The sequence below is a fragment of the Lactuca serriola genome, chromosome 4 (genome assembly GCF_051521515.1).
Source record: "Lactuca serriola cultivar US96UC23 chromosome 4, Lser_US96UC23_V15, whole genome shotgun sequence".
NCBI lineage: Eukaryota > Viridiplantae > Streptophyta > Magnoliopsida > Asterales > Asteraceae > Lactuca > Lactuca serriola.
Window position 1 is genome coordinate 143,303,809 of NC_136411.1, and position 13,861 is coordinate 143,317,669.

The window sequence follows — 13,861 nt, forward strand, 5'->3', positions numbered from 1 at the left end:
TGAAGAGATCTAGCAAATAAATGACCAAGGTATCAACTTTATACCTCAATATGGCTACCAGAACAGAGAAGACACCGGATCTACAGCCTCTCCCTTCAACTATGCACCTCCTACTTCAACCTCTTCAAACAAACACTAAAAATGCATCCTTTAAGCGCTCACACACTCACAATGGTAAGAAAAGCACGAACTAGGGTTTCTTTGTACAAAGGGGCGATAAGGGAGGCTAACGATGAGGCTTAAGGCCTTTAAATAGGGTGCAAACCCTAATAATTAGGCTTTTGCTTTCCAGCATCTACTAGTTGAGTTGGGGCTTCCCAACTCGTCAAGTTGAGTCCTTAATCCCGCATCCAAATGAATACCTACACGACGAGTTAGAGCTCCCAACTTGTAACGTCTGTGTTTCCGGGCTTGCCACTTTTAGCAATGTAATAGTCTAGGTTAACCTTTGTAACCTGTTTTGAAATAATAAGATTGTATTATTTGAGTATTATGTGTTTTGTGCTTAATTGCTTAATTATGTGGTTTGACTAATTAAGAATAAAAATAAGCGTCAAAATTTAAGTGTAAAATAAACTTAATATCTTTGATTTATGTTGTAGTAGTTGAAACGAGGTTTCTGAATATATATAGAATGCCCAAATCTGACTTCGTATGAGGAAGTTATGATTTATCGAAGTTTCGGCTTAGCGGTATGCAGCCCGTTTTACTCGATTTGAGATCGAGGGGTTTTTAGCCGCATAAATCTAAATGAGAATCAAAGATCTCATTGTTGGTATCGAAGCGATAAAAAGTTAGGCGAGAACGGACGTCAAACGAAGAAGTTATGAAGTTATAACGAACTTTTTCTGTCGTGGCCTATTAAAAATAAATAATAAAAATAAAGTCAAAATTAGCCGACGGAGTCTAAACGAAAGTTGTAAAGCGTAGTCTCACCTTTCCGTGGATATAAAGAACGTCGAAAATGGATTTCGTATGGAGAAGATATGACTTTCCGAAGTTTATTAAATAAATTGTATTTATTTTTAATCTTTAAATCCGGCATTATCCGAAGGCGAGTCAGCAGTCCGATCCGAGGTACACCCCGCGTACTCTGAAGAGTGTCGACACTTTGGATGACGCATGCCATGACGACTTCGGAGACCTGTACGCTCCGCGTACAAGCGTACGCCCTGCGTACTCCGAGGCTCCAGCCTCCTATAAATAGGATGCGAGGGTAGCCGACCCAATTGCCAATTTTCTCTCTTCTCTTTCCCGTTTTGCATCGTTTTGCGTGCCAGAAATATCCCGATGCCCCGGTATTATTCCCGAGCCCCGAGGCAAGTCCCGAGATCCCGAAGATCCCGAGAAGTGCGGTTCCCGAGCCGAAGCTCTGCCCGCGAGAAGTTCGATTTTTGTAGAGATCTTCCAGATCTGCTGAGGATTACTACTTCTGCAAGTCGTAGTGCTATCCGATCATCTTCTGATCAAGTGAGTGTGTAGTTACTTTCTTCTAACGCATAATTATGAAGTATTTTATACGGAATACGTATTATGTGTATAATTTTGTGGTTATGTGTGTGAATGTGTATTCACTTTCTTCTAACTCATAGATATGATTTATTCTCTATGAGATATGTGTTATGTGTGTGTGCCTCATCTGTTATGTGAAATATGTGTTGATTAAAGCATGCTATACAGGTTTTTTAAACTATGTATACAAATTGTATAATTTTTATCTACTAATATGTTGGGTAGAACATGGGTAGATAGTTGGTGTGTAATAAACAGATGAGAGGCCTCGTTGTTGTTTGATCTAGTCATCTAGCGGAGTTTAGATGACGACCACATAGTTTTCTAGGTAGTCTTGTGGAAACATTAGCAGGTTCGCCACCTGTAGGTGTTAATGAACTTGGGTGTTCATTCGTTGTACTCCATCCCCCTCATGGTTGCCTTATTTGACTTATAATGTTGAGGTACCCCCGAAGCATGTGTTGTCGCCCCGATGAAATATTCTTAGACTAGGTCCCTTATGTTAGTTGTCTTAGGGACATTAAAGTGAGAATAACGGGAATGGGTAATTGGGTTATTGTTGGTTGGTGAAAATTAAATATGATTATTTATTATGGGTTGAAAACCCTATATGCTCACCAGGCTCCCAAGCTTGACCCACTCAGTTTTAATTGTATTACAGGAAGTGGCGCAAGGGCATGAGATGGATGAACCATCAAGTTGTTTTATTTACAAGTCTGCATATGTTTATATTTGTTGAATGACTTGTAATGTATTCGTTTATGCTTATTGGTCTGTATCGGAACATGACACCCCGAGTTTTGATTATAATGAAAATACATTTATTTTATGAAATGCTTTGGTAAACATTGTTTTATCATGTTTTGTTTTGGGGAACAAATTCCGCAACTCTTTCAAATCAAAAGGATTTACTCTGAAAATATTTTAAAAGCATAAATGAAAATCGGTCTTTTCTGGCCGAGATTTTGGGGATGTCACAGTTGGTATCAGAGCATTAGTTTAAGCGAACTAGGAATTTGTAGGATTTCTAGACTTAAACTTAGAATGCTAAGTGGAATTTTGAGATGTGTGTCTGTTGTGTTTTAGACACGAGCACTAGTATATTTTAGGAAAGTTGCTAAAATGCTTTTATGTGCTAAATGTTATATGTTGCCATATATGATATTATTTGTTCGGATCTATGGTCTGTTGCCGACCGGATCTATAAATCTTATTTGTCTAGGATTCTAAGCGTACGTCTACGATATTAGAACTAGCATGTAAACGTTTCGGAGTGATAAGGATGATTTGAATATCTATCGTGATTGAGGATCTAATTTCACCTTATTTGGTGTGTAGATCAAAATGGTGAGAACAAGAAGTGGAGTTGGAAATGCTGACGAAAACAGGAATCAACTACCAGTGATTGAACAAATACCTGTCGTAGCAGCAGCACCTGAGCCAGTAACCATGGCTGGTGTGCAATTGATGATTCAGACGATGTTGGATCGTCAGATGGATGAAACTAGACGGTTGCTTCAACAGAATCGTGAAGAACTGTCGATTTGTGTGGAAGAGCCTGAATTAAATGAAGGGCACTCGGAAGGTGGAAACTTCAGTGGGTCTGTTGGTCCAGCCAACCCACCGATAGTTAGGCAAGACAACCGTGATGGAAGGAATGATGGAATGGGATGCAAGTACAAGGAATTTTTGACTTGCAAACCATCGACCTTCAATGGAAAGGAGGATCCGATTGGAGTTATGGATTGGATCTCCGAAATGGAGCTAGCCTTCATGACTTGTGGCTGCAAAGGTAAATTGCAGACTATCTGTGTCGTGCGTCAGTTCCGAGGTGGAGCTATTCGTTGGTGGAACACTCTAGGGAAGACCTTAAGCCCTATTGAGCCACTGCAATTGTCATGGGCAGAGTTCTTGGTGCAGTTCAAGCGCAAGTTCTGCTCGGCTCAAAATCTGTTGGAGTTGGAGAATAAGTTTTTGACATTGACGAAGGGCAGCATGTCAGTTGATGAATACACCAATAACTTCACCGATAAGATGGAGTTTGCCTTGCGTATCGTTCCAGATGAGCTGACAAAGGTGGACCGGTATGCGAAGGGACTCCCATGGGAGTACGAGGTGCCAGTACGTCAGGCACTTACTCTAGAGGCAGCTATCTGGGCTGCCAAGTCTGTTGAGAACATGATCAAGGGGAGAACCACCGACAAGGTTGATGTTGGTGAGAAAAGAAAGTTTGAGGGAACATCTGGTTCCGTTAAGAAAGGAAAATTTTCAAAATCTGATTCGAAAGAGTTTGGAGGAAAAGGAGGCGAAGCAAAGTGGTGTGATAAGTGTAAGAAAAAGCACTTTGGGAAATGTAGCGAGGATGTAACCTGCTACAAGTGTGGAAAGGTTGGACATTTTGCCAATGAATGTCCGAACAACAAAAGGATGTGTTTTGGTTGCAATGAAGAGGTGCACATTTTGAAAGACTGTCCGAAGAAGAAGGAGGCAGCTAGGCCCAACATTCCACCAAAGCCGAAGACGAGAGCCTTCCAGATGACACTTGAGGCTGCTAAAGATGAAGCTGATGTCGCTTCAGGTACCTTTCTCGTAAACGAATTACCTGCTCAAATTTTGTTTGATTCTGGAGCCAACTACTCCTTTATTTCGCATGAGTTTGGTAGAAAGCTAGCTTTGCCTGTTGATGGACTAGATAATGCTTTATTAGTCGAAGTAACTAGTGGCAAGTTTGTACATGTTAGCCATCGTATGAAAAACATCTTAATCGACCTTAATGGGAATAAGTTTCACGAGGAATTATTGCCCATCGATCTTAATGGTTTCGACATCGTTTTGGGAATGGATTGGCTTAGCGCCAATGATGCCAAAATTTTATGCAAGAAGAAGATAGTTAAAGTAAACCCGCCTGGAAAAGATTCGTTTATGGTGTATGGGGACAAACGGCGAGTGAATTCTGGAATCATTTCTCTAATGAAAGCCAGAAGGTGTTTGACCAAGGGATGTACGTCATATTTAGCATTTTTGATTGATGCTAAGAAAGAAAAGAAGGTGATGCAGAGCATTCCAGTGGTGTGTGATTATCCGGAAGTATTTCCCGAGGATCTTCCTGGATTACCACCTGATAGACAAGTGGAGTTCAGAATAGACTTAATAGCAAAAGCACCTTATCGATTAGCACCGAAGGAGATGAAGGAGCTGATGATGCAACTTCAGGAGTTATTGGACAAAGGTTTCATTAGACCTAGTTCATCGCCCTGGGGAGCTCCGGTGTTATTTGTGAAGAAGAAAGATGGAAGTATGAGAATGTGCATCGATTACAGAGAGCTAAACAAGGCAACAATAAAGAACAGATATCCGTTGCCGAGGATTGATGACTTGTTTGATCAATTGCAAGGTTCGAGCTATTTCTCGAAGATCGATCTTAGGTCAGGATATCATCAGCTAAAAGTAAGAGAGCAAGACATCGAGAAGACTGCATTCAGAACTAGATATGGACACTACGAGTTCTTGGTTATGTCGTTTGGACTAACCAATGCTCCGACAGCGTTCATGGATTTGATGAATAGGGTTTGTAATCCTTTCCTTGATAAATCTGTGATAGTGTTCATAGACGACATTTTGATTTACTCGAAAAGCCAGGAGGAGCATGGCAGACACTTGCGAGAAGTGTTAGAAGTTTTGAAGAAGGAGAAGCTATATGCAAAGTTCTCCAAATGTGACTTTTGGATTCGTGAAGTCCAATTCTTGGGTCACGTGGTCAACCAAGAAGGGATAATGGTTGATCCAGCGAAGATCGAAGCTGTGATGAAGTGGGAACAACCGAAAAGTCCCATGGAGATTCGAAGCTTTTTGGGATTAGCCGGATATTACCGCAGGTTTATCCAAGGCTTTTCTTCGATCGCTACTCCATGAACAGCTTTGACCCACAAAGGAGCTACTTATGCTTGGAGTGATAAGCATAAAGAAGCATTCGAGAAGTTAAAGAAGAAGCTATGCGAGGCACCGATACTTTCTCTACCCGATGGAGTTGAAGACTTCGCTGTTTATAGCGATGCGTCTAGTGTTGGATTGGGTTGTGTTTTGACCCAAAGAGAAAAGGTGATAGCATATGTGTCTCGACAGCTGAAAGAGCATGAAAAGAATTACCCGACTCATGATTTGGAGTTGGCAGCGGTAGTTTTCGCTCTGAAAATATGGAGGTATTACCTCTATGGCACGAAGTGCAAACTTTTTACTGATCATAAGAGTCTCCAATATCTCTTTAATCAGAAGGAATTGAATATGAGGCAACGACGCTGGCTAGAACTACTTAAAGACTACGACTACGAGATACTTTACCACCCCGGTATAGCTAATGTTGTTGCTGATGCTCTCAGTCGGAAAGTCAAGCTTGAAAGGAAGAGGCCAAGAGCCTTGAGAATTGAAATTGTCTCGACCATTGTGGAAAGTATAAAGAAAGCTCAAGAGGAAGCTTCTGAGAAAAATGACCGAAAGGAGGAACGTTTGGGTAAAACGTTGGTGTTTGGTACTAACGGTCATGGACTGAAGGTATTCCAAGATCGTATTTGGGTACCTAAGTCAGGAGGAATTAGGGATCTTCTGATGGAAGAAGCTCACAAAACCATGTACTCAATTCATCCGGGTAGCACTAAAATGTATAGGGACCTGAAACCCTACTACTGGTGGCCGACGATGAAGCTTGATGTTGCAAAGTATGTGGTCGAGTGTGTGATTTGTGCGAGAGTCAAGACAAAACATCAGAAACCGTATGGGAGTTTAGAACCATTGCCTGTGCCTATGGGTAAGTGGGAAGACATTGCTATGGATTTTGTCACTAAACTGCCCAGAACAAAGAATGGTCACGACATGATTTGGGTGGTCGTTGATCGATTCACTAAGAGTGCGCATTTCATAGCGGCCAAGAAGAAATGGTCTATGGAAAAGCTTGCGAATTCTTATGTAAAGGAAATTGTGAGGCTTCACGGTGTTCCGTTAACAATTGTATCGAATCGTGATAGCCGTTTCACCTCATGGTTTTGGAAAAGTCTACAAGAGGAAATGGGTACCAAGTTATGTTTAAGCACAACTTACCATCCGCAGACTGATGGTCAGAGTGAAAGAACGATACAAACACTTGAAGATATGCTGAGAGCATGTACCTTGGAATTCCTAGGTAATTGGGATGAACATTTACCTTTGGTAGAATTTTCTTATAATAATAGTTTTCACTCGAGCATTAAGATGGCACCTTATCAAGCTTTGTATGGACAGACGTGTCGTACGCTGTCTTGTTGGCTTGAGGCTGTGGAAAAATAGTTTATGGGACCAGACATGGTTCATCAAACTGCTGAAAAGTTGAAAATAATTAGGGAAAGAATGTTAGCGGCTCAGGATCGTCAAAAGAGCTATGTTGACAAGAAGCGAAGACCGATGACTTTTGAGGTTGGAGATTCGGTTTTGCTTAAAGTCTCGCCGTGGAAGGGACTTATAAGATTTGGTAAAAGGGGAAAGTTGAGTCCAAGGTTTATTGGACCGTTTAAAGTTCTTCAGAGGATTGGGAACCAAGCTTACAAGCTCGAATTACCCGAAGAACTGAATGGAATTCACAACACTTTTCATGTGTGTTATTTGAGGAAGTTCACGGGAGAAGTTCCCGATATAATTCCAATTTCTGAATTGAGAATTGTTGAGAACAAAAGGTTGATTGAAGAACCGGAGGCAATTTTCGACCGAAAGACTAAGAAGTTGCGACGCAAAATGGTTGGGTTAGTGCTTGTCCGATGGAAACACATGAATGGGTCGAATCTCACCTGGGAGACGGAAAGTGACATGTTGAGTCGCTATCCGCATTTGTTTGTTGATGTGTGATTCCGGGGACGGAATCATTTTAAGGTGGAGAGAATTGTAACGCCTGTGTTTCCGGGCTTGCCACTTTTAGCAATGTAATAGTCTTGGTTAACCTTTGTAACCCGTTTTGAAATAATAAGATTGTATTATTTGAGTATTATGTGTTTTGTGCTTAATTGCTTAATTATATGGTTTGATTAATTAAGAATAAAAATAAGCGTCAAAATTTAAGTGTAAAATAAACTTAATATCTTTGATTTATGTTGTAGTAGTTGAAACGAGGTTTCCGAATATATATAGAACGCCCAAATCTGACTTCGTATGAGGAAGTTATGATTTATCGAAGTTTCGGCTTAGCGGTATGCAGCCTGTTTTACTCGATTTGAGATCGAGGGGTTTTTAGCCGAAGCAATCTAAATGAGAATCGAAGATCTCATTGTTGGTATCGAAGCGATAAAAAGTTAGGCGAGAACGGACGTCAAACGAAGAAGTTATGAATTTATAACGAAGTTTTTCTATCGCGGCCTATTAAAAATAAATAATAAAAATAAATTCAAAATTAGCCGACGAAGTCTAAACGAAAGTTGTAGAGCGTAGTCTCACCTTTCCGTGGATATAAAGAACGTCGAAAACGAAGTTCGTATGGAGAAGATATGAATTTCCGAAGTTTATTAAATAAATTGTATTTATTTTTAATCTTTAAATCCGACATTATCCGAAGGCGAGTCAGCAGTCCGATTCGAGGTACGCCCCGCGTACTCCGAAGAGTGTCGACACTTCGGATGACGCATGCCATGACGACTTCGGAGACCTGTACACCCCGCGTACAGGCGTACGCCCCGCGTACTCCGAGGCTCCAGCCTCCTATAAATAGGATGCGAGGGCAGTCGACCCAATTGCCAATTTTCTCTCTTCTCTCTCCCGTTTTGCATCGTTTTGCGTGCCAGAAATATCCCGAAGCCCCGGTATTATTCCCGAGCCCTGGCAAGTCCCGAGATCCCGAAGATCCCGAGAAGTGCGGTTCCCGAGCCGAAGCTCTGCCCGCGAGAAGTTCGATTTTTGTAGAGATCTTCCAGATCTGCTGAGGATTACTACTTCTGCAAGTCGTAGTGCTCTCCGATCATCTTCTGATCAAGTGAGTGTGTAGTTACTTTCTTCTAACGCATAATTATGAAGTATTTTATACGGAATACGTATTATGTGTATAATTTTGTGGTTATGTGTGTGAATGTGTATTCACTTTCTTCTAACTCATAGATATGATTTATTCTCTATGAGATATGTGTTATGTGTGTGTGCCTCATCTGTTATGTGAAATATATGTTGATTAAAGCATGCTATACAGGTTTTTAAACTATGTATACAAATTGTATAATTTTTATCTACTAATATGTTGGGTAGAACATGCGTAGATAGTTGGTGTGTAATAAACAGATGAGAGGCCTCGTTGTTGTTTGATCTAGTCATCTAGTGGAGTTTAGATGACGACCACATACTTTTCTAGATAGTCTTGTGGAAACATTAGCAGGTTCGCCACCTATAGGTGTTAATGAACTTGGGTGTTCATTCGCTGTACTCCATCCCCCTCATGGTTGCCTTATTTGACTTATATTGCTGAGGTACCCCCGAAGCATGTGTTGTCGCCCCGATGAAATATTCTTAGACTAGGTCCCTTATGTTAGTTGTCTTAGGGACATTAAAGTGAGAATAACGGGAATGGGTAATTGGGTTATTGTTGGTTGGTGAAAATTAAATATGATTATTTATTGTGGGTTGAAAACCCTATATGCTCACCAGGCTCCCAAGCCTGACCCACTCAGTTTTAATTGTATTACAGGAAGTGGCGCAAGGGCATGAGATGGATGAACCATCAAGTTGTTTTGTTTACAAGTCTGCATATGTTTATATTTGTTGAATGACTTGTAATGTATTCGTTTATGCTTATTGGTCTGTATCGGAACATGACACCCCGAGTTTTGATTATAATGAAAATACATTTCTTTTATGAAATGCTTTGGTAAACATTGTTTTATCATGTTTTGTTTTTGGGAACAAATTCCGCAACTCTTTCAAATCAAAAGGATTTACTCTGAAAATATTTTAAAAGCATAAATGAAAATCGGTCTTTTCTGGCCGAGATTTTGGGGATGTCACACAACTCGTCAAGTTCCAACCCAAAACCCTAAAATGCCGAGAAATAAATAATACATGGACCAAGCGTTACAAATTTCAATATAAAACCAAGAAGATAATCTAATAAGTTTACAATGAATGTTGTAATTTATCAAATGATATTGAATGAGTAAAATCAAATCAAGAACACAATAATGTACGAGGAAATCCCTTAATCATTTTGGATATCCGACATAAAGCCTAGGGTGGTGATAAACTCACCTGTTTTAGAACTTATATTAAATCATAAATAAATATTACAAGTGCTAGCTGATATTAGAGAGAATGTGTTTGTGCTCAAAAGTCAAAAGAATAAGAAAAGAATAAGAAGTGAGCATGTCTGTGTGAACATGATCAACTACTAGTTTATACATAACGATAATAACCAAAAGTTTGAGAATCTTGGGATTCTCCTTGGTGTTCGACTGACCCGCATTTTTCGTGGGTCTTCAATGTTCTTCAAGTATGGACCACAAATTATTGACTTAGTCTATTTCTATTCCAATAACCCTTGAGTCTCTACAAAAGATTTTGCAAGAAAAACAACGGCAGTCCAAGATGCTAAATAAATCCAAGATTTTGGGCTTGCTCAAGATGTTAGTTTAAGTTCAAGATATAAATGATAAGTCAAAATATATACTAAGAACAATTTCACCCAGAAATCTTCAACCCAAGAGACTAAATGATTGGATATTTCTAGGTGCGAAATCTTCTTAGCAAAATTTTATGTGATGTAGCTCGCTTCTCCAAGATTACACTTATCCATCCGTTACTATGTTGAATTTGAATTTTTAAAGGGCTCGAATTTTTGTAACAAACCCTCATATAAATTTGAACAACTCCTTCCATTTTTAGTTATGGTCATATGAATTTTCTTTTTTGTTTGCCCTAAGTTTCTTCATGGGGAAAAAGCCTAATTGGTCACGAGCTAGGTCTAATACTCATGTTATTGAAGACTTTACTGACTTCGGAATGTTGCCTCTAGATGAAAGTAAATGTAGTACCTTCTCCAATGATGACATTAAGCTACTTCGTCTGTTAGGTAAGTGTCCCCATGCACTATTTTAGTGTTCTTGAACCACTACTGAAATCAAACTATCTTTCCCTTATGTGGACATGCTTTTATGAATTTCCCTATGCTAGTGGGTTGTCGTTTCATTTTTCAACATTGATTTCAAAATTGTTTGAAATCACTGGGTTTGCTTATGCTCAAGTCATGCCGATTGTATGGTGTATCCTGTAATGGCCGCAAGTTAGGGCTAGATGTTTTAGTCATAGTTATACATTTTATTGAATAATAAAATACCCAAATTGGATAATTGTTAGTTTTATACATTAGAGACTATATAGACCTTTTATCATGTAGCAATAAAAATAGCCTTTTGATAAAAGGTTATTTATGATAAATAATATTGATGAAAGTTTTAGTAGACGTAATGATGGTTCCGTGGGTATAAAGAACACTCAAATACGACTTTACATAATGCAATTATGTCTGTTTAAAGTTTTGCATTCATCCCTATACGACAAAGTCTGTGACACACTATGAATCGGATATAGGTTGCTTATTAGACTAACTGATCTAAATGAAATTCACAATAATTGTAATTTCGAGAGTGTGCATATAAAGAATGCCAAAATCTGACTTCCTATGAGGAATTTATAATTTTTTCAAGTTTCTCTATACAAGTGTGCGACATAGAAATAGAAATTTAAATTGGTTGAGTGTTAGCCAAAACAATGTAAACGAGAGTATAAGATTTCTTAAATACGAATTTGTCAATATAATGACTGTCAAGAAAAAAGCTCGTATGAGAAGTTATATTTTTTTCATGAATTTTAATAATGTAAGCTCTATAAAATATGAATTTAAAATAGAGTGAGGATTAGTTGTTGAGATAGAAAGAAAAGTTGTAGTACTCGAAATTACTACGTGTAGACATAAATAACGTCAAAAAGGGAGTTCATATGTGAAAGTTATGGCTTTTCAAAAATTTACAATGAATTCCTAATCTGATAACGTGGCGGCCCGATAGCATGGCACGTGGAAAGGCGGTAAATGAGTCTTTCTAGGGAAACAAGTATGTGGCACCATGAGATTGGGACTCATGGCACCACAAGATTAGGACACATGGCACAGCCAGAAGTGGACACATGGCAATGTCAGAGATGGCAGGAGACATGGAGACGTCGCCCAATGATTCGACGACACATGGTGACATAGGAGATGTACTAGGACTCTAAGGCTTGGTGCGCCCTAGTCTGGATGTGCGGCACATCCCCTAAAAGTTCTATAAATAGCTTCCTGTTTTTATGCAATTTACACACAAATCAGTCTCCTTTATCTTTAAGTTCTTCCCAACCTTTGAGCCAAATTTTTCTGAGATTTTGACAACTTTAGCGAGCTCTGAGATATCTAGGAGCCCGATGAATAAAAGCTTTCGGTCGAAGTTTTGCCCGTGACTTCTCAATTATCGCTAGAAACTATGTTGGTTAAGCTACACTTGTTATACTCTAAGTGTAACTTATGTTTAAGTTAATTATCGTTATTAAGAATTTATAAACAAGATTTATCAGTGATTCCATGTTAAAATACTGATTGATCTACTTACGGGAGTAATGTCTAGGCTAGATCAAATGAAGTGTTTAAAATGGATTTTCCAAACAGTATACTTGTATACAAAACAGAACCTACCTCTGATACGATCTTACCTGGTTTTTCCTTATTTGATAGATCTAGATGTATTCATTGGGATTCTTAAGGAATCCAAGAAATTGTTACAAAGCATGTATAGATACTAACAAATATTAAGGGATAGTGATATTCGTACTTAGGTTGTTAAAAGGTATAAACTCATATGCTAGTAGTAGAGCTAGTTTTCTTGAGGATCATCCACCTAAATCTTGTGAGTGCACATTTACTTTGATGAACATGATTTAATACAATTATTAATCAAAGTATTAAATATTTGTTGAAGGTTTGTATGTGAATTATATGATTATTGATTGGAATGTGTGTTAGAGGTATATTCGATGTTATATGTTGTAGGAACCAAATATGGTTCTATATGGGTTAAGATGTAGATATAATATTATTAAATGATAATAATAATAAAATTATTATTACCGGAAAGATAAATGTATATTAATACCTAATACTCTATATATACATTAAACTAGGATAATGTTGCCTAAACCTAATTCGTATTAGAAGTTGATTATGAACATTGTAGTCTTGCCTAGTGATAAGATAAGACTAATAAGGATGCTTAATTTGAGTTGAAGAGATGTTAGATTCACCCAATATTGTAAAGATATTACATAGACATGAACTTTGGGATGATTAAGGGTATTTCAATCTTGTTTAGTTATTCACTAAGACAAAAAAGTGAAGCTTACTTCAATTAAGTTTAGATATTGGGTAGCATCTTATCATGATTATCTTGTTGGATAAGGTGTCTAAGTCCATAACTATTTTTGGTATGTACTTGACCCGACCCAGCATGGTCCATTTTGGTTGCATGACATCATGCATTTGGATAGACTAAATGAGAGAAATAACACTTGTGGTTAAATAATGTAACGTCTCGAAATCCAAGACTAAAAATTTCTTTTATAAAACATTACTTAAAACATAATTATCAATCCATAACATAATCAGAGTAAAACAACCTAGGCTGACAAATCAATGGTGTATGCCATGTGATCACCCCGAGCTCTTCCCTCTGCTACCGGAAGTACCTGAAACCAAAACTGAAAATCGTAAGCACGAAGCTTAGTGAGTTCCCCAACCTACCAAATACCATGCATAACCACATACTACACATACTGGCCCACGCCCGCTATTATGGGCCTCGCCCCTACCTCGGGCCTCGCTCGGTACAACGGTCTCGCCACTCTAGGCCCTGCCTGGCTTCGAGCCCCGCTCGGACACAGATCTGTTTCACTTAGGCCTTGCCTGTCATTGGGCCTCGCCCGCCAACAAATACTAACACATAAACATATCGCAACACATACACCAAATACATACTACCGAATTCTGTTCTAAAGGCCTCGCCCATGTCCTGCAACTGATGAGTCATCGAACCCCATCCACGCTCCTACTGATAGTGAGATACAGGCCTGACCCACACTCACTCTTTCCCTAACCTGGGCCTCGCCCTTACTCTGATGCTAATGAGATATGGAACACCGTCCATACTCTGTTGCTGGTGGGATACGGGACCTCGCCCACACTCACCTTCCTACCAGGCACATACATGTATCACACATACAACAAGTATAACTATCATGCAAACCATTCCTTGGGCACCCGCCCGCTACACTGGAC